Source organism: Drosophila ficusphila, unplaced genomic scaffold, assembly GCF_018152265.1.
Source record: "Drosophila ficusphila isolate 14025-0441.05 unplaced genomic scaffold, ASM1815226v1 contig_791, whole genome shotgun sequence".
In the NCBI taxonomy this organism is placed as follows: domain Eukaryota; kingdom Metazoa; phylum Arthropoda; class Insecta; order Diptera; family Drosophilidae; genus Drosophila; species Drosophila ficusphila.
In genome coordinates, this window is record NW_025064737.1 from 12,065,206 (window position 1) to 12,070,027 (window position 4,822).

Consider the following 4,822-nt stretch of genomic DNA (forward strand, 5'->3'; position numbering starts at 1 on the left):
CACCACAAAAACAGGGGGAACAAGACAGTGTGGAACAGTATCGTATGGCGCACTCCCTTGTTATCCTCGAAACAGGAGCACATATCACACAACATTCCCAATGGGTCCGCAATCGACATGAATTCCCATCAATTGTTGTTTGACATGCAATTAATTCGCTTCACTCTCCAGTATGCGAAATAATGTCTGTTTAATATCCAACAATTGCGGCCAATTTAATTGACTGAATATACATTATGTTGTATGACCAACGGCAACGCCATCTAGCGTTTGTAACCGCAACTAGGCTATGCAAATTAATCAATTTCGATGCAAATACTTTGGAGAGTTCTCCACAAAAAAAGGATACTATGCATACAAGAACAAGTCATTAGAGGGTGTTAAGTTTTCCATATGTTGTATGTAAATAGTTGTTTCGTAACACTTACATACATTATTATGTTTAAGGACATAGACAGTAGATGTATACAAAGTTGATTTTAAACTGAAGCAATGTTCTCTAGCGTAACTGAGTTATTAACTGTATAATAAATTTGAGGTTCACTTGAATTTTAGGCACAGGGTATACAAATATTCGAACCTTCAGATTCGATCAAAAACACTTGCTGTAACCCACATATTTCCGCTCGTAAAGTAACACATTTTCCGTAATGAGTTCTTATTGCTTGTCATTTTAATTTAAACCTAAATTGAAAACAATATTCAAGGCCCATTTTTCCCGCAGTTTCCATTTAATTAAATAGCGGAAATGAACAATTTAATTAATTTATAGCATATGACAAAAACCGTCCGTTGAGTAATTATGGCTAAAACAGCAAAACGAATTAACCAGCAACCTAAGCGAAAGCGATGAGGTTGAAAAACATTAATTTTGCGATTAATTATGCAACGTCAAGTGGAAATTGATGGAACACATCAGAATGTGGGAGAAATGGAAAAACATATTATGCAAATCCGTCTGGATTCAGGCTTAAACTTCCCAGACAGCCGCTAATTGTGTCCAAGGCTTTATGGCTTTTTAGGCGCCTGGATGTCTGGTCTTAAATAGCCGAGATAAAGATCACACACACTTGGGCTTGTTGTACTGCCTGCTAATCACTTGGCAACACGCAAGCTTACTGCCTTGTTTCATTGACCAAAACCATTGGTTTGGGCCTGCTCAAACAGCATAAACCAATAAAACAGTCACACCAGGCAATTAATATGCATACACAAAGCTCGATTGAAGCAAACGAGAGCGGGAAAAAAGCCCTTGGCATGTGTGGGCAATTCATTTATTTTAATGAAAAGTAAATTTTGTATTTACAGGTAAGCAGGTCTACAGGCAAACAAACAAAGGAAAGAATATTAATATTAATAAATAAATGATCCTCTGGGAATGTCCATAATATGACTTTAAATTTAGTTTATTTGTGAATGTGGCTAAACTTAATATTGGTAAATATATATAAGTATTTAAATTCAAAAAGTTCTTGGAAGCGCAATTTATTTCTAATTAAATTAGAAGAGGTTTTAACACTAGTTTCTTTAATTCAGGAACAAATAAAATCTTAAAATTCATTAAAATGAGAAAGCGGCATGAGAAGCATTTATACTATTCAGTGGGCTGGCTATAAAGAAGCATAACCACTTCCTCGGCATTTCTCTCTTAAAACTGTACGTGAAAGGCATGCATTCACTTCAAATTTATAGTCGCTTTTTTGGCATCGAGCCCACCTTTTTGGTAAGGACGCACCTTAAACTCTTGGCCGGAGTGCCATTCTCTGCGCCGGGTTTAATTAAGGCACAGCTGGTGGCAGGATTATGCCACTCTCGAGCACTCGAATGCCCACACTGCATAGCAGAGGAAATGTGGATATGGATGTCGACGGTGGCATTGATTTATTTAACGCGCACGCGGCTAAAGTCGCGTCGAAGTCGCGCGGCACTCGCCCTGCAACCGCCTGATAATCAAATGTCATTCCTGGCATGCCACGCAGAACCAGAAGCACAAGCAGAAGCAGTTGGCGCCCCGCCCGTAATACACACGACAAGTGCTTAATTTATTTTGCATTAAAGCCCCATTTATCTTTTCTTATCGCCTGTGCAACAACATTGAAGATTTACTCAGCCAGCCGACAAACACGCCTCTCCGAAAAAACCGAGGAAGAAGGGAATAATACTCGCTGTGTATTTGTGTATACACAAGGAAAATATTAAGAGATCATTTTTCCTAGAAACTCAACCAATGATGCATAAAACAAATACTATTACTTTTTGTAACAAGTTTTATAAAAAAGATAAACAATCATTTAATCACAATTATAATAAAATGCAAACATACATGTATTTATATAAAAATATTTATTTTCTCTAGGTGTTTGTTTGTTTGTTGCGTCGCCCGACACGCCCCTAATTTATGTGCCTTCAACTGCAAGCAAGTCTATGGTCACGCCTTCTTTCCGCAATTTTTTGTGTGTCCTGCCTCGTTGCTTTTTGCGGCAATCGTCTGGACAAGCTGCAAGTTGTTACTCGTCGTTGTTGCCGTGTCAATGTCCTGTATCCTTCCACCACTCACTCACCCACTCACACTCACACCCACACACTCACAAACACACACACATCCACTTGCCCGCATGTGTGTGGTTGCGGCCTTTATTAATTGCAACGCCTCAACAAATTTTTGTTGGCATTTTCGTTTTGTGTTTGGCAGTACAAAAAAATTGTTTCTCTTACAGCTGACAACTGCAAAAATGGAAATAGGCAGAAGCAAGTGGAAAAAAATATGGACAACGCCTGCGGTTACGCTTTAAATTGTTGCCAATTTTTTGTGTCTAGGCATTGTCGCTTGGGGCCATTATTGAATTAGGCTTTGCGGTTCAGCCAGAAAAAATCGACATACAAAACGGAAGAGACTGGGAAACAAAAACGGAAAAATTGAAACAAAACTGATTAAACATGAAGGCGGGCCAAGAAAATGTGGTTGCCAAATATTATTGAAACTTTTCGGTTTCCAAACGAGAATTAAATTGATACTTGAGGCCATTTGAGTATAAAGTATTGTGAAATTTAATATTGTTTCATTTATAATATGGAAAATTTTTGTTAAATTTCGAATTTAGCTTAACAACCACATAGTATTTACTTCACAAAAATTTAAATTTATTTTCTTTCAGCAGACAGACAACACAAATCCATAAATAAATAAGAGATGGAAACAAACTGCATTCGTGTAGTTTAGGTTTTATGCTTTCCGGCTCTGATTTATGGCTGGAGCATTAAGGAAATCAAGGAAACATTTAGAAATGTTTGCACTCATGGGTTAATTACATTTGCTGCCTGCTGCCGCAATTAATATTCGACATCTGATTCGCTTTCCTGTTTTTCCAGATTTTCTTTATCCCCTCACCACCAACGCACGTTCGACTGGCATGTAAAGCAAAGTTTCCTGCTTACAACAGCAGAAACCAAACGATAACAGCGCAAACGTGCAAAACGCCGGAGCGAAAGTGCAGGAGAAAGTGCCAGCAACAAAGAGCAGCCATCGAACATCAACGGCAAAAAAAAAAACAAAAACAAAACCCCTCGCTCTGATATTGTTGTTCTGTTTTAGTGTTCCATCGTTTGCTAAACGGAAATCGATGGAAACTCTCCGCTCAAACTCGCTCGCACATTGTTTGGCTTATCGTTGGGAAAAGCGTTCCCAGTTATCGCTTTTCCAATCGCTCTTTTTCCCAACTTTTGTGCTTCAGCCGGGTGACAACGATTGAGCGATAGAACATGGACGACCAGAACCCTTTGAGGGATTCTTATGATGCGGCTTTGGATTGAGAGTTGAAGTTCAAAGCGTCTTAAAGGTGCATTTTATTCTTTCTCTACGAACGAATTTAGAAAAAAACTGCGTGTTGAAAAATTTGTAAACAATTTTTATGGGCGCTTTAAATTTATTTAATTTTCTATTTTGTAGCTTGAAGAAAACTTAACGTAACAATCACTTTGATTTCATTTTGATTTAAAAATAAAACTCTCATTAAGGTTTCCATTTACTTTTAAGTTTATGGAATTCCAATGGTATCTATTGTTTTCAGCGACCCCAGAATATTTTTTTATTCAAGTTAATTGTCCTTCCCGCTATGAAAATATTTGCGGAAGAGCAGCAAACACCATTTGCTGAATGGCAGAGTATGCAAGTTGGTACAAGCACATCGTTTTATGCATTAGCATTTGGCAGCCAACAAACTGCATTTCTGAGCGCCACCGTTGCCTTGACCATTGTTGTGGGTTCCGGGCCCTTTTCCATTCCATTGGTGATGCTGCTGCTGCTGCTGCTTAACTGGATGCCTTTGGTGGCCATAACACGCATAATTACATGCCAAGCAACAGTTTAGATGCCAGCCATTAAAAATTAACTGCCAGCGCAGTAAAAAGCAAACTTGTGCGGCGGGCAGAGAACATAAATGAAAACTAATTTCGAGTTTTTTTTAATCTGGGTTAAAAGGGTCGCTCCGCCATACCACACCATCCCATTCCACACCATCCGATCCCAACCCACCAAATCCATTCGAATGGCCTGATGTTGCAGCTGGCACTCGCCGTTTTTAATCAGAAGGCAGAACCCTTTGAGCCCCACAGAGGAGCCAATGGAGCCAAAGGATCCAAAGGAGCAGCTATTCACCGAGCTCCACCGATGCCTTTGCCCTCTGCCTCCTGCCTTCTGCCTTCTGGCTTCTGGGTTGTGTGTGTTGGTAATTGTAAACTGCTGGCTGATGTTTTTACAAATCATTTGCAATTCATTTGCCCGGCACTTATAAAACGTTTAAAGGCGAGTTTTAATTACGCCCAG